We start from the raw sequence: 21,934 nt of genomic DNA, 5'->3' as shown, positions 1-21,934 counted from the left end.
CAGCATATAAATTTAGGGTGACCTGTAAGGTGATTGAGTCAACATGTATTAATTCCAAAATTGTACTGAATGTACCATGTTGGTCTCTTGGTACTGAGTAGTGGTGTCAATTTTCAGGAAGGATCTTATATACAAATGTGATATAAACAATATTTTAGAAGTTAATATATTGGTAGATCACTATGAAGGGGATTAAAATTCAGACTCTATAATAGACGATTCTTCTAGTGTTACTTCTTTGTGGTTCTAAATGTCATAAATAGTGGTGTATCTCTCATGGTTGCCTAACAGGTCACAGAGTAGCTAGAAAAATGGGTTCTACTTTTGTGCCATTCACTTGCCTGTTAAGTGGAAAGTTAGTTCCAAATTGTGTATATTGGACTTCTACAGCCCCTGCCACCATGAAGCCACCTAGCCACACTTGAGTCCAGCTGCCCTCCCTTCTCAAGTTGCTCTAGAATCCCCAGAAGTCAGCCCCTAGACCGTAAGGCCTAAACAAGTGGCCTGGAGTGTTGCACATAACCTCTGGTGTGCCCGCCTAGGGCATCACGAGTGTGTTTGTTCCCATTAGATTGTCCACTGCTCCAGGCCTATAGCCATGTTTCCTTTGGCCTCATTACCTGCCCGGAAGTTGTGGATCTTTTTTTTTTTTTAATATTCTTTTTTTTCTTTTAAACCCCACATTTGTTTATTTATTTATTTTTGGCTGTGTTGGGTCTTTGTTTCTGTGCGAGGGCTTTCTCTAGTTGTGGCAAGCGGGGACCACTCTTCATCACAGTGTGCGGGCCTCTCACTATCGCGGCCGCTCTTGTTGTGGAGCACAGGCTCCAGACGCGCAGGCTCAGTAGTTGTGGCTCACAGGCCTAGTTGCTCCGTGGCGTGTGGGATCTTCCCAGACCAGGGCTCGAACCCGTGTCCCCTGCATTAGCAGGCAGATTCTCAACCACTGCGCCACCAGGGAAGCCCGAAGTTGTGGATCTTGAAAGCAAGTAGCCTGGCCCAGGTGTTTCTACGAAACTGCAGATAAGCACAGGCTCTTGATCGGGTGACAAGACAGTGTAGACCTTCCGGGGAGGTGTTCCGGCAGCCTCACTCAGCTCTGTGGAGTCCAAGGCCATCAGTGGGGCGGGGGTGGGGTCGCAGAGCCCCTCAGTGCCCCACACTGCAGATGAGGAAGCGGGAGAAAGGTTTCTCACCTGCACCTCTTCAGGGGCCGTTCCAGAAGTTTCCAGCAGACACAGCTTCTGAAGCCCCTGCGCATGATCACTCTGAGTCTCCCTGAATGCAGGTTCCACATTTGCTTAGGAAGCGACATGTCACGAAAAGGCCTTGGGGTTTGAAGCCTCTGCTTCGGGAAGAATCACTTTCATACCTCATACACGTGAATTATTTTTCATTTTCTTTTATGTTTGACCTAAGACCTGCTAAGGGGCACCTGCTCCTCAGAAGTCTCCCTTCCCGGGAGAAGAAACGTCATCCGTGTGTTCGGGCTCTGGGCTGGGCTGTTTACAGCCCTCCCGGCCTCCAGCGATAAGCTTCATGTTTGCTCTGGTCGGGGCGCAGGGGTGAGGTCAGCCCACGTGGCGGGCTTCCAGGGAGTTCTGCTTCCATTGAGGGAATACTCAGCCTTCCCGGGAGCTCTGGTTTCTCTTTAACTTATCATCTTTCAGTTTTATCTGCGTGGCTCTCTCTTCAGGTAACTCCAGCAGTGAATTTCCCTGCCAGCCTCTCCTTGCCTGGCCTGAAGTGACCCCCTCGGTCCTCTACCTGTTTTCTCCTCTCCCCAGACTTCCTCCGGGAGGTGAGTCCCCTCCTGATTCAGAGCCAAGGTGACAGGTCCATAGACATCATGGGAAAGGGCTTGGCCAAGAGCGCTGTGAAAGGACTCCTCCCAGCTAGGCTGATGGCCAGACAGCAATTGGCTGCCTCATTGAGACCTGGGCCTGCGACTTCTGCTGCCCCAGAGAAGGCAAACCCTCAGGAAGCCACTGCCCCAGCTGTATTCAGTGTCCAGAGCCAGACAGGCTCGTGAGCAGTGTCTCCAAAGAGCATCGGTCTATGGCTGCACTAAAAGCCGTGTAATGCCAAGCGTATTTGAATTTCTGTCAAGTCACTCAAGTCCAAACTCTTCACTAATATAGACCCGACTTCCTGGAATAAGATAGAGCTGATTCTTCCCATGACAAAGTGTGACAGAGGGTCCCAAACCTGCTCATGAAAACACGCAAGCAAGTAGTATTTCTACCTAAACTGAGAGGGAAGACATGAAAATAGTCAAACATCTTTGTTCAGCACCTCGAATGCTCCAGAACTGGGCAGAGTACATATGGGAGGGCGGGGGTCATCCCACAGTTCCTATAAGTTACATTTAGTCTATGCAACTCAATACAGTATTTGCGCACTTACAACCCATACCCATCAGATTGCGGAACTGGTCCTTTCTCGTTCCCTGGAGCGTGTTCCCTCATCTTGAACCCTAGCACCTTGCACGAATCTTTCTCTCTGGCTGAGACATAAGGAACTTCAGCTCAGCTCCTCGTTTGTCTTCTCTCTCCCTGTGAAGTTATATGAACCTCCTGCTCCCTTTTTGTTTTTTTCCCCTGAGAACGGCTTGCTGAGTTAAGAACAGATCGTACCTTATGGCCCAGTTACCTTTAGTCCAATAGCTAGAAGGGGATTACATGACAAAGTCAGGATGATCAAATAATGGGATTGGCCCAGGGGGTAGCTTGCTGAAGTTGGAGTGATCAAACAAGGGACGGACCCCTCTGAGTCTCGATGGGACAACCGGAGGGCCCCCTGCAGCTCCAGCTGTCTGGGGCAGGAAGCCCCAGTCGCCAGTCCCCCGATGTGGTCACCATTCATTAAATGGGCGAGCTGACCCTGGAGTGATGCCCTGTCTGTAAAGGCATTTGACTCTCCATAAAACTGGATCCACGAGCAATCCTGGTTCCGATGTGGGACTTACTATTTGGAGAAAACATTTGGAGTATTGCTGTTTGTTTTGTCTGGTCCATTGGAGCATTGTTTAGATTGTATTAAATGACACTTTTCCAGTACTTGTTTTCTTCTTTCCTTTCCCTTTTGGCTTTAAAAACAAAACCAAACAGCTCTCAAACACCATGTCTGTGCTCTGAGTTCGGTACCAGGAGTGGTGCTCAGCAGTGGATAAAGCTCCCCTCAGCCCTCAGCTAGAGCAGGACACGCACCTGCTCTGCACACCTCCATCACGTAGCACGCGCAGCTCTGTCATAGAGAAATGTATAAAGTCTTGTTAATCCCTGTGGGTTGTAAGTTCCTTAAGTCACAGACCGGATCTGAATCAGGCAAGATGATTAGGCATGAGTAATGCAAACTGAAGGAACTGCACCCAGAACAAGATGTTTTTTCTAGGCTCCTGAAAATCAAGTGCTGGGGGAGGCCATTCAGGACTCACTTTAAGGGCTCCACAGGATCCAGGCTCCTTTCCACCACCACACTCCTCTCAGGGCTGGTGCTCACGGTCCAAGGCGGCGGCAAGGGCTCCACACGTCACCTGTAAACCATCCAGCAAGTATCACTGCGCTCTGCCTTGGAGCTCCCACTCTCCACACCTACTCAGCCTGTTCTCAGTTGCCACGGTAAATACCCAACCCAACTGACAGTCTGAAAGAAAAGGAAAACACAAAATTCCCTGCTGGTCTCCAGTGGCACTGGGCTTCTGTTAGGACCGAGGCCATCATGCGTTTGCCTGTCTCCTGTGAGCAACCCAGACCAGCAGCCAGAAGGAGGCCGGGGAGCCCCAGGTCCGAGGCAGCAGGTGGCCTCCTCTCCCAGGCGTGACTCGGATGGTCCCCACCCTTCTAATAGGCCAGAGCCCCAAAAGGGTCTGGACCCCCATGGACACCTCCATCGAGCTCTGCACTCAGCTCCACCCAGGCCTGTGACTGATATCGTGCCTTAGGAAACACCTCAAAATGCAGCTCTTGATTGAAAAGGAAAAGGAAACGGTGCATTCAGAGTCAGTCCCAGCTCTTTTTTTTAACCTTTTTATTTTATATTGGAGTGTAGCCGATTAACCGTGTTGTGATAGTTTCGGGTGCACAGCAAAGGGACTCAGCCATACATACACATATATCCGTTCTCCCCCAAGCTCCTCTCCCATCCAGGCTGCCACATAACATTGAGCAGAGTTCCCCGTACTATATAGCAGGTCCTTGTTGGTCATCCATTTTAAATATAGCAGTGTGTACATGTCAGTCCCAAACTCCCTAAATATCCCTTCCCCCATCCTTCCCCCCAGTAACCATAAGTTCCTTCTCTAAGTCTAGTCCCAGCTCTTAAGAAGCTGACCATTAACCGGGAGAGAGGAACAAAGCAAACTTCTATTAGAAAACTGGACTTCACGACAAAAAAGTGGTGAACAGCACCCTCCAACCTGCTGCAGCGCTGAATCCTGTGCCCCGCCTGCAGGGTCCTTCACAACAGAGGCCTGTTGTGACTCTGTTGACCCAGTTTTCCCTAAAAGTGCTTAGCCATGAAACTCTTTCTCCAAGTAGCCTTTTTGTTTTTTAATTTTATTGAAGTATAGTTGATTTACAATATTGTGTTAATTTCCGCTGCACAGCAAAGTGTCTCAGTTATACATATATATTCTTTTTCATGTTCTTTTCTATAATGGTTTATCACAGGATACTGAATATAGTGTGCTGTGCCATGCAGTAGGACCTTATTGTTTATCCATCCTATATGTAATAGTTTGCATCTGCTAATCCCAAATACGAGCCCCGGAGAACCCACTCTGGGAAATGCTCTTCCAGGTGGATCTCAGACCTTCCCCCTCCAAAGAGGTATCCTGGGGACCAGTGGAGTGAACAAAGATATCCACTGCTCTCTTTCTGATCTTCCTTATTTCTGAGTCTTCACCTGCTCTGGTTTGCTAATTTCTTAATTATAATGAGGCTGCTCTAGCCACCCGATACTCAGTGTATTTGGTTTCTCTGACCCACTGGCAGCACCACACTTGGGTGGGAAGTGAGACCCTTGCCTGCCCTTGCCATGGGTCCTGGGTCTTGCCCTGTTCTCCTGGACTTCTCTGTGTCCTGTCTTCTGGGAGGATGCTCTCCCCAAGGGGGTGGCCTCTGGTCCGAGCTCCTCTGCCCAGTTTGTGGCTCCCAGCATACCCTCCGGCAGCACTTACGTTCTGCATCTCACTCCTGACTCGCATGTGTTGTCCCGGTTCCTGGGGTGACAGTGCTGCTGTTTATCCCCTTGGCAAACTCTGCTTCTCCCTGTTGGTACCCTGGCAACCTGCTCTGTTTTCTCACTGGTGGGGGAACTGTTGTTCTCCAGATCACGTGCCATTTTAACTGACCCATGGCAGCAGTTCAAAATAATTTTTGGAGGGTCGTTTTTTTTTAATAATAGTGATAAATCACCAGTTTTGTTTTTTTGTAAAAAGTGGTTTCGCGGGCTTCCCTGGTGGCGCAGTGGTTGAGAGTCCGCCTGCCGATGCAGGGGACACGGGTTCATGCCCCGGTCCGGGAAGAACCCACATGCCGCGGAGCAGCTGGGCCCGTGAGCCATGGCCGCTGAGCCTGCGCGTCCGGAGCCCGTGCCCCGCAACGGGAGAGGCCACGATGGTGAGAGGCCCATGTACAGCAAAAAAAAAAAAAAAAAAAGTGGTTTCGCTTGCTGTCACATGTAGCTAGCTTCTCAAAAGGCAGAAAGAGAGCAGTTTCCAAGTGTAGGCTGCACCGCGGAAACATTCCAAGGGAATTTAACTTGGTGCTGAAGTACCAGGTTCCCATACTGAGTTAGCCATCATCATATTCTGAAATCTGCACAGCCGGTGGGTTAGGATGGAAGGGGAGGTTTCCACTGAACGAGGACAAAGTGCTTCCTCTTCACCAGAGACCCCTCCAGGTGATGTCACTAGGGGTAGGCCCTGGACGTTCAGAGCAGTCAGGATGGAGATTAGCAGTCATATGTTTACTGGGTCCTGCTGGAGAGTTTGGTTCTTGTGTGTTTCCCAGAGTGGGGACCTGCTTCACCAGAGAGACTGGGAAAGGTAGGTTGGAGATGAGCACAGCTCAGGCAGACATCTGCGAAAGCATTTCAGGGAGATCTTTGGGTTTTGTTGTCGTCGGTTTGGGGTTCTGGCACAGAGGTCCCTCGTAAGTGATGCAGCATTTTTCTTGAAAGAGGGGGAATTGCTGCCAAGATGAGAAGCAAAGAACCTGAAAAGTGAGGCCACACGTGCTGATGTAACGAGGGGGCTGTTTGTGGGAGGCCCTACCCCACCCCAGGGGGACCTGCGTTCAGAATGGTCTGGACACTCTCACTCCTTTCCCAGGCTCTCCCTTTAGGCTCGTCAGCAGCACTGGTCACCTTCTGGCGCCTCACCTTCTGTACTGAATCCTTTCTTCGTGTAGCTTCTGGGGTCATCTGTTTAAAAAACAAAAATAGTGGCTGTTCCACTTATCCATTGCTGTGGAACAAACACCCCAAAACTTGATAGCTTGAAACAACAATTTTTTATGAGCTCATGCTTCTGCTTCTGTGGGTTGCTTGACTGTTCTTGCTAGTGGTCTCTCACATGGTAGCACTAAGATGTTGGCTGGGGCTTGAGCCATCTGAAGACTCACCTGGCTGGTCTTTTTTTTTTTTTTTTTTGAATTTTTGAATTTAATTTAATTTATTTATTTATACAGGAGGTTCTTCTTAGTTATGGATTTTATACATATTAGTGTATACATGTCAATCCCAATCTCCCAATTCATCACACCCCCCCCAACTTTCCCCCCTTGGTGTCCATACGTTTGTTCTCTACATCTGTGTCTCTATTTCTGCCCTGCAAACCAGTTCATCTGTACCATTTTTCTAGCTTCCACATATATGCGTTAATATACGATATTTGTTTTTCTCTTTCTGACTTACTTCACTCTGTATGACACTCTCCAGATCCATCCACGTTGCTGCAAATGCCCAATTTCATTCCTTTTTATGGCTGAGTAATATTCCATTGTATATATGTGCCACATCTTCTTTATCCATTCGTCTGTCAATGGGCATTTAGGTTGCTTCCATGACCTGGCTATTGTAAATAGTGCTGCAATGAACATTGGGGTGCATGTGTCTTTTTGAATTATGGTTTTCTCTGGGTATATGCCCAGTAGTGGGGTTGCTGGGTCATATGGTAATTCTATTTTTACTTTTTAAGGAACCTCCAAACTGTTCTCTGTAGTGACTATATCAATTTACATTCCCACCAACAGTGCAAGAGGGTTCCCTTTTCTCCACACCCTCTCCAGCGTTTGTTGTTTGCAGATTTTCTGTTGATGCCCATTCTAACTGGTGTGAGGTGATACCTCACTGTAGTTTTGATTTGAATTTCTCTAATAATTAGTGATGTTGAGCAGCTTTTCATGTGCTTCTTGGCCATCTGTATGTCTTCTTTGGAGAAATGTCTATTTAGGTCTTCTGCCCATTTCTGGATTGGGTTGTTTATTTTTTTAATATTGAGCTGCATGAGCTGTTTGTATAATTTGGAGATTAATCCTTTGTCCATTGATTCACTTGCAAATATTTTCTCCCATTCTGAGGGTTGTCTTTTCATCTTGTTTGTAGTTTACTTTGCTGTGCAAAATCTTTTACGTTTCATTAGGTCCCATTTGTTTATTTTTGTTTTTATTTCCATTACTCTAGGAGGTGGATCAAAAGAGATCTTGTTGTAATTTATGTCAAAGAGTGTTCTTCCTATGTTTTCCTCTAAGACTTTTATAGTGTCCAGTCTTACATTTAGGTCTCTAATCCATTTTGAGTTTATTTTCATGTATGGTGTTAGGGAGTGTTCTAATTTCATTCTTTTACATGTAGCTGTCCAGTTTTTGAAGCACCACTTATTGAAAAGACTGTCTTTCCTCCATTGTATATTCTTGCCTCCTTTATCAAAGATAAGGTGACCATATGTGCATGGGTAATCGCTGGGCTTTCTATCCTGACCCACTGATGTGTATTTTTCTGTCAGTACCATACTGTCTTGATTACTGTAGCTTTGTAGTATAGTCTGAAATCCGGGAGCCTGATTCCTCCCACTCCGTTTTTCTTTCTCAAAATTACTTTGGCTTTTTGGGGTCTTTGATGTTTCCATACAAATCATGAAATTTTTTGTCCCAGTTCTCTGAAAAATGCTATTGGTAGTTTGATAGGGATTGCATTGAATCTGTAGATTGCTTTGGGTAGTATAGTCATTTTAACAATGTTGATTCTTCCAATCCAAGAACATGGTATATCTCTCCATCTGTGGTATCATCTTTAATTTCTTTCATCAGTGCCTTATAGTTATCTGCATACAGGTCTTTTGTCTCCCTAGGTAGGTTTATTCCTAGGTATTTTACTCTTTTTGTTGCAATGGTAAATGGGAGTGTTTCCTTAACTTCTCTTTCAGATTCTTCATCATTAGTGTATAGGAATGTAAAAAGATTTCTGTGCGTTAATTTTGTATCCTGCTACTTTACCAAATTCATTGATCAGCTCTAGTTGTTTTCTGGTAGCATCTTTAGGATTCTCTATGTATAGTGTCATGTCATCTGCAAATAGTGACAGTTTTATTTCTTCTTTTCTGATTTGGATTCCTTTTATTTCTTTTTCTTCTCTGATTGCTATGTCTAAAACTCCCAAAACTATGTTGAATAACAGTGGTAAGAGTGGGTCACCTTGTCTTATTCCTGATCTTAGGGTAAATGGTTTCAGTTTTTCACCATTGAGAATGGTGTTGGCTGTGGGTTTGTCATATATGGCCTTTATCATGTTGAGGTAAGTTTCCTCTATGCCTACGTTCTGGAGGGTTTTTATCATAAATGGGTGTTGAATTTTGTCAAAAGCTTTTTCTGCATCTATTGAGATGATCATATGGTTTTCATCCTCAATTTGTTAATATGGTTTATCACATTGAATGATTTGCATATATTGAAGAATCCTTGCATTCCTGGGATAAACCCCACTTGGTCATGGTGTATGATCCTTTTAATGTCCTGTTGGATTCTCTTTGCTAGTATTTTGTTGAGGATTTTTGCATCTATGTTCATCAGAGATATTGGCCTGTAGTTTTCTTTCTTTATGACATCTTTGTCTGCTTTTGGTATCAGGGTGATGGTGGCCTCGTAGAATGAGTTTGGGAGTGTTCCTCCCTCTGCTATATTTTGGAAGAGTTTGAGAAGGATGGGTGTTAACTCTTCTCTAAATGCTTAATAGAATTCACCTGTGAAGCCATCTGATCCTGGACTTTTGTTTGTTGGAAGATTTTAAATCACAGTTTCAATTTCATTACTTTTGATTGGTCTGTTCATATTTTCTATTTCTTCCTGGTCTGTCTTGGAAGGGTATACCTTTCTAAGAATTTGTGCATTTCTTCCAGGTTGTCCATTTTATTGGCATAGAGTTGCTTGTAGTAGTCTCTTAGGATGCTTTGTATCTCAGTGGTGTCTGTTGTAACTTCTCCTTTTCATTTCTAATTTTATTGATTTGAGTCCTCTCCCTCCTTTTCTTGATTTGTTTAGCTAATGGTTTATCAATTTTGTTTGTCTTCTCAAAGAACCAGCTTTTAGTTTTATTGATCTTTGCTATTGTTTTCTTTGTTTCTATTTCATTTATTTCTGCTCTAATCTTTATGATTTCTTTCCTTCCTCTAACTTTGGGTTTTGTTTGTTCTTCTTTCTCTAGTTCCTTTAGGTGTAAGGTTAGATTGTTTATTAGAGATTTTTCTTGTTTCTTGAGATAGGCTTGTATTGCTATAAACTTCCTTCTTAGAACTGCTTTTGCTGCATCCCATAGGTTTTGGATCATTGTGTTTTCGTTGTAACTGGTCTCTAGGTAATTTTTGATTTCTTCAATGATCTCTTCGTTACTTAGTAACTTTTTTTGTTTGTTTGTTTTGGTACACGGGCCTCTCAGTCTTGTGGCCTCTCCCGTTGTGGAGCACAGGCTCCAGACACACAGGCTCAGCGGCCATGGCTCACGGGCCTAGCCGCTCCGTGGCATGTGGGATCTTCCCAGACCGGGGCACGAACCCGTGTCCCCTGCATTGGCAGGTGGACTCTCAACCACTGCACCACCAGGGAAGCCTGAGTAACGTATTTTTTAGCCTCCATGTGTTTGCGTTTTTTACATTGTTTTCCCTGTAATTGATACCTAATCTCATAGCATTGTGGTCAGAAAGATGCTTGATATGATTTCAGTTTTCTTAAATTTACTGAGGCTAGATTTGTGACCCAAGATATTATCTATCCTGGAGAATGTTCTGTGTGCACTTGAGAAGAAAGTGTAATCTGCTCCTTTTGGATGGAATGTCCTATTAATATCAATTAAATCTAGCTAGTCTGTTGTGTCATTTAAAACTTGTGTTTCCTTATTAATTTTCTGTTCTGATGATCTGTCCATTGGTGTTAAGCGAGGTGTTAAAGTCCCCCAGTACTATTGTGTTACTGTCGATTTCCTCTTTTATAGCTGTTAACAGTTGCCTTATGTATTGAGGTGCTCCTATGTTGGGTACATAATATTTACAATTGTTATATCTTCTTCTTGGATTGATCACTTGATCATTAATTATGGAGTGTCCTTCCTTGCCTCTTGTAACATTCTGTATTTTAAAGTGTATTTTATCTGATATGAGTATTGCTACTCCAGCTTTCTTTTGATTTCCAATTGCATGGAATATCTTTTTCCATCCCCTCACTTATAGTCTGTATGTGTCCCTAGGTCTGAAGTGGGTCTCTTGTAGACAGCATATATATGGGTCTTGTTTTTGTATCCATTCAGCAAGCCTGTGTCTTTTGGTTGGAGCATTTAATCCATTCACGTTTAAGGTAACTATTGATATGTATGTTCCTATTACCATTTTCTTAATTGTTATGGGTTTGTTTTTGTAGGTCCTTTCCTTCTCTTGTGTTTCCCACTAAGAGAAGTTCCTTTAGCATCTATTGTAGAGCTGGTTTGGTGGTGCTGAATTCTCTTAGCTTTTGCTTGTCTGTAAAGCTTTTGATTTCTCTGTTGAATCTGAATGAGATCCTTGCTGGGTGGAGTAATCTTGGTTGTACGTTCTTCCCTTTCATCACTTTAAGTATATCATGCCAGTCCCTTCTGGCTTGTAGAGTTTCTGCTGAGAAATCAGCTGTTAACCTTATGGGAGTTCCTTTGTATGTTATTTGTCATTTTTTCCCTTGCTGCTTTCAATAAGTTTTCTTTGTCTTTAATTGCTGTCAATTTGACTACTATGTGTCTCAGCATGTTTCTCCTTGAGTTTATCTTGCCTGGGACTCTCTGCGCTTCCTGGACTTGGGTGGCTATTTTCTTTCCCATATTAGGGCAGTTTTCTACTATATCTCTTCAAATATTTTCTTGGGTCCTTTCTCTCTCTCTTCTCCTTCTGGGACCCCTATAATGTGAATGTTGTTGCATTTAATGTTGTCCCAGAGGTCTCTCAGGCTGTCTTCATTTCTTTTCATTCTTTTTGCTTTATTCTGTTCTGTTGCAGTGAATTCCACGATTCTGTCTTCCAGGTCACTTATCCATTCTTCTACCTCAGTTATTCTGCTGCTGATTGCTTCTAGTGTATTTTTCACTTCTGTTATTGTATTGTTCATCTCTGTTTGTTTGTTCTTTAATTTTTCTAGGTATTTGTTCTTTAATTCTTCTAGATCTTTGTTAAACATTTCTTGTTTACAAGAAACTTTTCACTATCATTATTCTGAATTCTTTTTCTGGACGATTGCCCATCTCCACTTCATTTAGTTGTCTTTCTGGGGTTTTGTCTTGTTCCTTCATCTGGTACTTAGCCCTCTGCCTTTTTATCTTGTCTATCTCTCTATGAATGTGGTTTTTTTTCCCTCACAGGCTGCAGGATTGTAGTTCTTCTTGCTTCTGATGTCCGTCCTCTGGTGGATAAGTCTATCTAAGAGCCTTGTGCAAGTTTCCTGATGGGAGGGACTGGTGGTGGGTAGAGCTGGGTGTTGCTCTGGTGGACAGAGCTCAGTAAAACTTTAATCCGCTTGTCTGCTGATGGGTGGGGCTGGGTTCCATCCCTGTTGGTTCTTTGGCCTGAGGCGACCCAACACTGGAGCCTACCCAGCTCTTTGGTGGGGCTAATGGCAGACTGTGGGAGGACTCACGCCAAGGAGTACTTCCCAGAACTTCTGCTGCCAGTGTCCTTGTCCCCATGGTGAGCCACAGCCACCCCTGCTGCCTCTGCAGGAGACCCTCCAACACTAGCAGGTAGGTCTGGTTCAGTCTTCTATAGGGTCACTGCTCCTTCCCCTGGGTCCTGATGCACACACTACTTTGTGTGTGCCCTCCAAGAGTGGAGTCTCTGTTTCCCCCAGTCCTGTAGAAGTCCTACAATCAAATCCCATTAGCCTTCAAAGTCTGTTTCTCTAGGAATTCTTCCTCCCGTTGCTGGACCTTCAAATTGGGAAGCATGACGTGGGGCTCAGAACCTTCACTCCAGTGGGTGGACTTCCATGGTATAAGTGTTCTTCAGTTAGTGAGTCACCCACCCAGCAGTTGTGGGATTTTATTTTATTGTGATTGCGCCCCTCCTACCATCTCATTTTGGCTTCTCCTTTGTCTTTGGATGTGGGGTATCTTTTTTGGTGAGTTCCAGTGTCTTCCTGTCGATGATTGTTCAGCAGTTAGTTGTGATTTCAGTGCTCTTGCCAGAGGGAGTGAGTGCACATCCTTCTACTCCGCCATCTTAAACCAATCTCCCGGCTGGCCTTTTAAAGCTACTGTCAGCCCAGCTGGAGCTATTGACGGGAACACATCCACATGGCCTCTCCAAAGAGCTTGGGCTTCTCCCAGCATGGTGGCTCCGTTCCCAGAGGGAGCTCCAAAGAATGTGCATGCTGAGCAACCCAGGCAGAAACCCCAGAATCAACTCTGCCTCATTCTAGTGATCAAGCAACGCTCAGATTCCAGGGGACCAGGATGATGGGAGAGGCAGGGCCACACTGCGGAAGAGCATGTGAGATAGAAGATATGGCTGAGGCCGTGTTTACAAAATGCAGTCTGCTTCCCATCACCTACCTACAGGCTAAAACTTCAGCATACAAACAACGTCACAAGATCCTTTAGGAACCAAGGGGGTAAAAATCAAATAGGTCCCACCCAAAATGAAAATAGCTTTGTTGAGTCCTAATGGGGAAAAAAAATGTAGAGACTTAACACTCAGATTTCAAAGATGTTGGAAAGAAAAATGCCAAGAAGAAATTAGGTGCTGCTTTTCAGCCTCTGAAATACTACCATCTTGGCTTCTTTGAGAAATCTGAAGCTGAGACAGCATACTAATTTTCATTCTTTACATGTGCTTGATGTGCTGCACTCACATGAGTGGCCTCATTTCATGTTGCCGTTGCCCTTGCACAGATGTGGAAACTGAGGCTCAGCCAGTTCCCTGCTTTCCCATGTTGTTGGCAGAGTTGGGGCTGGCATTGCTCCACTCTGGGCAGGGCCATGATTGTGGGGATCCCTCATACCTCCCCCATCACTTCCTCCTCCCTCAGAAATATTATGCAGGCTCTTTCATGCCCCCCTGCCTCGGGTCACGCTCTTCCTGCTCTTGGAAGCGTCCCTCCAACACACACTTTCTTCCTCTCCTGGCTGGAGCCCAGCCTTCAGGACACAGCCTGGGCCTCCTGACCTCACCCTCTCGCCTGGAGTGGCCCTGAGTGGCTATGTCCTGTTTGTGGCCCTTTCCACATTATAGCGTTACATGCTTCTCCCTTCCTTATTCTATAAACCCTTTGGGGTTTGTATCCCCTGCCATAAATGTGAATTATTATCAAATGTTAACTCATCCTTGAAAAATCTTTTCTGTCACCTCACCTCTTATATAAGACCTGTAATTTCAGTATTCTAGCAGGATTTGAGTCAATGCCACTCTCAGAATGCAGTTCTTCAAGACAAATAGATGACCCATAAACCAGCACTAAAATTTTGCCACGGGCTTGATATATGAATTCAAAAGTAAAAATTATTTTGTGTTAATTAAAAACCTTTTTGCAAATCTTGGGAGGAGGGGAGAGATGGAACTGATCAGCTGTTTGATTTAATCCAGATCTGTTTCCAGCATTAATGTGGGGAAGTCACAATCATAAATAGTTACCAAAAATAATTTTAACTGTCATATGCACCGGGTAGATACATATTTAAAATCAAAGAAAAAATTACACCCTGTTTTAGTCACTCTTTTTGAATCCGCACCCACCTTCCTTGGTGGGAGCTCGTTCAAATGTAGTGTCTGGATCAAGGTCGATGTTGAAAATGTCAGGCCCTAGGGTAGGTACCAACCCATAAGGTAGAAAAAATTGTCACTCCAGCCAGTTTGCTCTTCATTCTAAATGCAGCATTTTCTCTAACATTGTGTGTCCATCCAGTCTTTCCCCAAGTGAGAGCAAAACTGCCACAGAGAGATAAATTTGAAAACAAAACCTGGGGACTTCCCTGGTGGCGCAGTGGTTAAGAATCCGCCTGCCAGTGCAGGGGACACAGGTTCGATCCCTGGTCCAGGAATATCCCACATGCTGCAGAGCAACTAAGTGCCACAACTACTGAGCCTGCGCTCTAGGGCCCATGTGCCACAACTATGGAGCCCACGTGCTGCAACTACTGAAGCCCATACGCCTACAGCCTGTGCGCCACAAAAAGAGAAGCCACCACAATAAGAAGCCCGCGCACCACAACAAAGGGTAGCACCCACTCGCACACAGCAAACGAAGACCCAACCCAGCCAAAATAAAATAAGATAAAATAAAATAAAATCCTTACTGGATTAAACAAACTTCAACAGGTTTAGTTATGTATGTATGTATGTATGTATTATTTTTGGCTGCATGGGGTCTTAGTTGCGGCACGTGGGCTCTTCGTTGCAGCACACGGGCTTCTCTCTAGTTGTGGCGTGCGGGTTTTCTCTCTCTAGTTGAGGTGCACTGGCTCAGTTGCCCTGCAGCATGTTGGATCTTAGTTTCTGACCAGGGATCGTACCTGCGTCCCCTGCATTGGAAGGCTTTACCACTGGACCACTAGGGAAGTCCCACAATAAGTTTATTTTTAATGAGCAGTGAAATATACACAAATGCTTCCGCAACTGTGTGTGATCCTTGTGTGCTGACCTTGAGAATGCACCTTCTGTGGTTCTTTCTTATTGTTAGTATCATGCTTCCTAAGCACACATACAAACAGGGTTCTCTTTTTATTGCAGAGCCCCTCTGAGCATGTTAAAGCCATGGTTTCAGCTAATTAAAACACTGTCTGAGTTTTCAGTGGGGAGGAGGAGGCTGCATTGCCCAAACTTACTTAACCACAAGGCCCCTCTCTTTGCCTTGCCCTCACAAAACTCTTTCCTGAATGATACTCCAGTCCTGTCTGTGACTTTACGGGAGTGGCTTGTATCTCAGACAAACTGGACACAAGCCCAGCACAGCAACTGTGCTCAGTGAATAGAGCTTTGGAGGCAAATGCACTTGGGTTTGAATTCATTTCTCAATTATGCAATTTACTTGCTGAATGATTTGGGGCAATTTTTAAAGTCTCTTTGAGGCTTGGTTTTCTCATTGATAGAAGAGACAGTGATAATGTGAATCTCATAGTTGTGATTATTAATAAGATAATACGTGTAAAATGCCTTGCATAGCATCCTGGATACAGTTCACTGAGTGACTACAAGGGTACTGTTTAAATTACATATATTGGTAAATTAGACAAAAAAATCACATTGGAAATTAGGTTAGGTGTTTTTATATGAAGCTTTGCTCCTTTTAGCTAAAGTTTTTCTCTCTTTTTTTTTTTTGAGTTTATTTTTGTGTATGGTGTTAGGGAGTGTTCTAATTTCATTCTTTTACATGTAGCTGTCCAGTTTACCAAACACCACTTATTGAAGAGACTGTCTTTTCTCCATTGTATATCCTTGCCTCCTTTGTCATAGATTAGTTGACCATAGGTGTGTGGGTTTTTCTCTGGGCATTCTATCCTGTTCCATTGATCTATATTTCTGTTTTTGTGCCAGTACCATACTGTCTTGATTACTGTAGCTTTGTAGTATAATCTGAAGCCAGGGAGTCTGATTCCTCCAGCTCCATTTTTTTCCCTCAAGACTGCTTTGGCTATTCAGGGTATTTTGTGTCTCCATACAAATTTTAAGATTTTTTGTTCTAGCTCTGTAAAAAATGCCATTGGTAATTTAATAGGGATTGCATTTAATCTGTAGATGGTTTTGGGTAGTATAGTCATTTTCACAATATTAATTCTTCCAATCTAAGAACATGGTATATCTCTCCATCTGTGGTATCATCTTTAATTTCTTTCATCAGTGTCTTATAGTTTTCTGCATACAGGTCTTTTGTCTCCCTAGGTAGGTTTATTCCTAGGTATTTTATTCTTTTTGTTGCAGTAGTAAATGGGAGTGTTTCCTTAATTTCTCTTTCAGATTTTTCATCATTAGTGTATAACAATGCAAGAGATTTCTGTGCATTAATTTTGTATCCTGCAACTTTACCAAATTGATTAATTAGCTCTAGTAGTTTTCTGGTAGCATCTTTAGGATTCTCTATGTATAGTATGTCATCTGCAAACAGTGAGAGTTTTACTTCTTCTTTTCCAATTTGTATTCCCTTTATTTCTTTTTCTTCCCTGACTACCGTGGCTAGGACTTCCAAAACTATGTTGAATAATAGTAGTGAGAGTGGACATCCTTGTCTTGTTCCTGATCATAGAGGAAATGCTTTCAGTTTTTCACCATTGAGAATGATGTTTGCTGTGGGTTTGTCATATATGGCCTTTATTATGTTGAAGTAGGTTCCCTCTATGCCCACTTTCTGGAGAGTTTTTATCATAAATGGGTGTTGAATTTTGTCAAAAGCTTTTACTGCATCTATTGAGATGATCATATGGTTTTTATTCTTCAATCTGTTAATATGGTGTATCACATTGACTGATTTGCATATATTGAAGAATCCTTTCATCCCTGGGATAAATCCCACTTGATCATGGTGTATGATCCTTTTAATGTGTTGTTGGATTCTGTTTGTTAGTATTTTGTTGAGGTTTTTTGCATCTATATTCATCAGTGATAATGGTCTGTAGTTTTCTTTTTTTTGTAATATCTTTGTCTGGTTTTGGTTTCAGGGTGATGGTGGCCTCATAGAATGAGTTTGGAAGTTTTCCTTCCTCTGCAATTTTTTGGAAGAGTTTGAGAAGGCTGGGTATTAGCTCTTCTCTAAATGTTTGATAGAATTCACCTGTGAAGCCATCTGGTCCTGGACTTTTGTTTGTTGGAAGATTTTTAATCACAGTTTCAATTTCATTACTTTTGATTGGTCTGTTCATATTTTCTATTTCTTCCTGGTTCAGTCTTGGAAGGTTATACCTTTCTAAGAATGTGTCCATTTCTTCCAGGTTGTCCATTTTATTGCATTGAGTTGCTTGTAGTAGTCTCTTAGGATGCTTTGTATTTCTGCAGTCTGTTGTAACTTCTCCTTTTTCATTTCTAATTTTAATGATTTGAGTCCTTTCCCTCTTTTTCTTGATTTGTCTAGCTAATGGTTTATCAATTTTGTTTATCTCCTCAGAGAACCAGCTTTTGGTTTTATTGATCTTTACTATTGTTTTCTTTGTTTCTATTTCATTTATTTTTGCTCTGATCTTTATGATTTCTTTCCTTCAACTAACCTTGGGTTTTGTTTGTTCTTCTTTCTCTAGTTCCTTTAGGTGTAATGTTAGATTGTTTATTTGAGATGTTTGTTGTTTCTTGAGGTAGGATTGTATTGCTATCAACTTCCCTCTTAGAACTGCTTTTGCTGCATCCCATAGGTTTTGGATCTTCATTGTCATTTGTCTCTAGGTATTTTTTGATTTCCTCTTTGATTTCTTGGTTATTTAGTAACATATTGTTTAACCTCCATGTGTTTGTGTTTTTTACGGTTTTTTTCCCTGTAATTGATACCTAATCTCATAGCATTGTGGTCAGAAAAGATTCTTGATAATGATTTCAATTTTCTTAAATTTACTGAGGCTTGATTTGTGACCTAAGATGTGATCTATCCTGGAGAATGTTCTGTGTGCACTTGAGAAGAAAGTGTAATCTGCTGTTTTTGGATGGAACGTCCTACAAATATCAATTAAATCTATCTGCTTTATTGTGTCATTTAAAGCTTGTGTTTCCTTATTAATTTTCTGTTTGGATGATCTGTCCATTGGTGTTAAGAGAGGTGTTAAAGTCCCCCAGTATTACTGTGTTACTGTCGATTTCCTCTTTTATAGCTGTTAGCAGTTGCCTAATGTATTGAGGTGCTCCTATGTTGGGTGCATAATATTTATAATTGTTATATCTTCTTCTTGGGTTGATCACCTGATCATTAATTATGGAGTGTCTTTCCTTGTCTCTTGTAACATTCTGTACTTTAAAGTGTATTTTATCTGATATGAGTATTGCTACTCCAGCTTTCTTTTGATTTCCAATTGCATGGAATATCTTTTTCCATCCCCTCACTTTCAATCTGTATGTGTCCCCAGGTCTGAAGTGGGTCTCTTGTAGACAGCATATATATGGGTCTTATTTTTGTATCCATTCAGCAAGCCTGTGTCTTTTGGTTGGAGCATTTAATCCATTCATGTTTAAGGTACTTATTGATATGTATGTTCTATTACCATTTTCTTAATTGTTTTGGGTTTGTTTTTGCAGGTCCTTTTCTTCTTTTGTGTTTCCCCCTTAGAGAAGTTCCTTTAGCATTTGTTGTAGAGCTGGTTTGGTGGTGCTGAATTCTCTTAGTTTTTGCTTGTCTGTAAAGCTTTTGATTTCTCCGTTGAATCTGAATGAGATCCTTGCTGGGTGGAGTAATCTTGATTGTAGGTTCTTCCCTTTCATCACTTTAAGTATATTATGCCAGTCCCTTCTGGGTTGTAGAGTGTCTGCTGAGAAATCAGCTGTTAACCTTATGGGAGTTCCCTTATATGTTTTTTGTCATTCTTCCCTTGCTTCTTTCAATAATTTTTCTTTCTTTTCTTTTTTTTCCTTTTAAGATGTTGGGGGTAGGAGTTTAGTCATTTATTTATTTATTTTTGCTGTGTTGGGTCTTCGTTTCTGTGCGAGGGCTTTCTCTAGTTGTAGCAAGCGGGGGCCACTCTTCGTTGTGGTGCGCAGGCCTCTCAGTATCGCGGCCTCTCTTGTTGCAGAGCACAGGCTCCAGACGCACAGGCTCAGTAGTTGTGGCTCACGGGCCTAGTTGCTCCGCGGCATGTGGGATCTTCCCAGACCAGGGCTCAAACCCGTGTCCCCTGCATTAGCAGGCAGATTCTCAACCACTGCACCACCAGGGAAGCCCAATAATTTTTCTTTGTCTTTAATTTTTTGCCAATTTGATTACTATGTGTCTCCGTGTGTTTCTCCTTGGGTTTATCTTGCCTGGGACTCTCCGCGCTTCCTGGACTTGGGTGGATATTTCCTTTCCCATGTTAGGGAAGTTTTTGAGTATAATCTCTTGAAATATTTTCTTGGGTCCCTTTTCTCTCTCTTCTCCTTCTGGGACTCCTATAATGCAAACGTTGTTGCATTTAATGTTGTCCCAGAGGTCTCTTAGGCTGTCTTCATTTCTTTTCATTCTTTTCTCTTTATTCTGTTCTGCAGCAGTGAATTCCACCATTCTGTCTTCCAGGTCACTTATCCGTTCTTCTGCCTCAGTTATTCTGCTATTGATTCCTTCTAGTGTATTTTTCATTTCAGTTATTGTATTGTTCATCTCTGTTTGTTTGTTCTTTAATTCTTCTAGGTCTTTGTTAAACATTTCTTGCATCTTCTCGATCTTTGCCTCCATTCTTTTTCCGAGGTCCTGGATCATCTTCACTATCATTATTCTGAATTCTTTTTCTGGAAGATTCCCTATCTCCATTTCATTTAGTTGTTTTTCTGGGGTTTTATCTTGTTCCTACATCTGGTACATAGCCCTCTGCCTTTTCACCTTGTCTGTCTTTCTGTGAACGTGGTTTTTGTTCCACAGGATGCAGGATTGTCGTTTTTCTTGCTTCTGCTGTCTGCCCTCTAAGTTTTTCTCTTTTTAATAAAATTTGTGATTGTGTATAAAACACATTTTTTTAAGTAGGTAATTCTTTAATGCAAGGGTGGGTCTCCTTGTTTTTATACTCATCTGACCAGTAGAGCTTAATAAATGTTTATTACATTGAAGTAAAAGTTTTCATTTTAAAATGAGTGTGGCTGTCTGTACCTAGTGCAGCAAACTGTCAGTTATTAAATGACGGAATGTTAGTCGAGTTTTTTAAAATGACACACAGTTAATTCTCATTGTGGTATGTTCTATAAATTCATCACAAACACTGAATTAATGGATACTGAACCATTGGTTCTGGAGGACATACAGGGTTAGGTACCGGTGAGCCTCTGGTCACATTTTCATCAACAGATCAATGCATAACCTTGTTTGATGTGTGTTTCTTTTTAAAGGTACCTTATTTAATATATATCGTTGATTCACTAACAGTGAACTCACAGCCAGCACTGCTTATCTAGCACACGTTTTCTCTATAAGGTGCACCATAGCGTCCATGCTTCTGGACAACACTTCAAAGCCATGTTTAGGGACCATTAAATAGTGAAACCACAAACAAAAAACACAAAATTCAATTAAAAAAAAACCCCAAAACAAAACAAAAAACCATGGCACTAAACAGACTGTAAAGTGGACACTGTTTACAGTGTGAGAGCTGAAAAAGGAAGGCAGAGTGTGGCCTTGCCCGAGCTCAGCTGGGAGCATGCACGTCTGGCTATTCAAATCCACAAATGACCACAAAAGTACTGCGAGTATTGATTTTTTCGTTTAAAAATAAATTTTAGGGAGTAAGTGAATTCACAAATATGGATCCCACAAAAAATGAGGATAGCCTGTACTCTGTTTTGTCAAGTTTAAATGATAATATACAGTGAGTTTTTGCTTTCTAGTGAGGAAGGTACATTCCCCATCCACGGAACCGTCACCACAGCCTGTGTGGGCATCATTCACTGAGGAGCCTCGTGTGTTTGTCACGGGAGGGGGGCTGGAGCGACAAGCAGTCCCCCAAGTGGGCAGCAGTGGTGGCCTGGCTTCTCTGTGTGTGCTTACCCTCCTCCTGCCCAGAGCTCACCCTGGAAGCTGGAGCAGGATGTTGCTCTGGGAGCCCACAATTTAAAAGCCCTTGCCACAAAAATCCCAAGCAAATTGTTTTTCAATTGAGGCGGGGGGGGTGTTGGAGAAGAGGACTTTCCCCCAATGTGGCCAAATGCAGGGTGGAATGTGGGCGCGAGGGAGACGGGGGCCAGGTGCCCAGGCAGGGAAGGATGGCAGCAGCAGTTAACCAACGGCCCAACTGGAATTAGGCCTCGCAAAGCAAATCACTGTGTTAGAGAAGAATGTCTTCTCTGAGGAGTCTGTCCTCAGCCTGCTGGTCGCCTGAGGAGGTGGCCCTGTGGAAATGCCCGACGAGCATCACCGAGTCACACCAAGCCCCTCCCTGTGGGCCTTGCATGTGGCTCAGCTGGGACTCCATCCTCGTCCCAGGCACTGAGTGCAGCCAGCTTCAGGGACCAGGAGTCCTGAGCAGCTCCTCTCCCTCGGGGTGGGGCAGTGAGAAGAAGGGGGACAGGACGCTGTGTTGGAAGGCTGGAGCCAGCCTCCAGATTTAGCAGCAGTTTTACATACTTTAACAGAGTATCGCCCTGCTGTGTGTGTGTTTGGTGTTGCTTTTCCATTTAGGGCTCTCTTCCCCCAGGCAGTCCTGAGAGGTGACATTTTGGGGGTAAATACTGCAGCGCTTTGAGATTTGAGCAACCGTGAGCTAATGACAATAACTCCAGTTTGGGGGACTTCCCTGATGGCGCAGTGGTTAAGAATCTGCCTGCCAATGCAGGGGCACGGGTTCG

General features: G+C 43.3%; 1 protein-coding gene across 4 annotated transcripts in view; it reads left to right on the top strand.

Moving 5' to 3' along the window:
* Positions 1-21,934, top strand: part of DAPK1 (death associated protein kinase 1) — a 209,652-nt gene that overhangs the window by 78,977 nt on the left and 108,741 nt on the right. The window lies entirely within an intron of this gene.

Source organism: Orcinus orca, chromosome 6 (assembly GCF_937001465.1).
Source record: "Orcinus orca chromosome 6, mOrcOrc1.1, whole genome shotgun sequence".
Taxonomy (NCBI): Eukaryota; Metazoa; Chordata; class Mammalia; order Artiodactyla; family Delphinidae; genus Orcinus; species Orcinus orca.
Note: the sequence above shows the minus strand (reverse complement) of the source record. Positions and strands in the feature narration are given on the sequence as shown.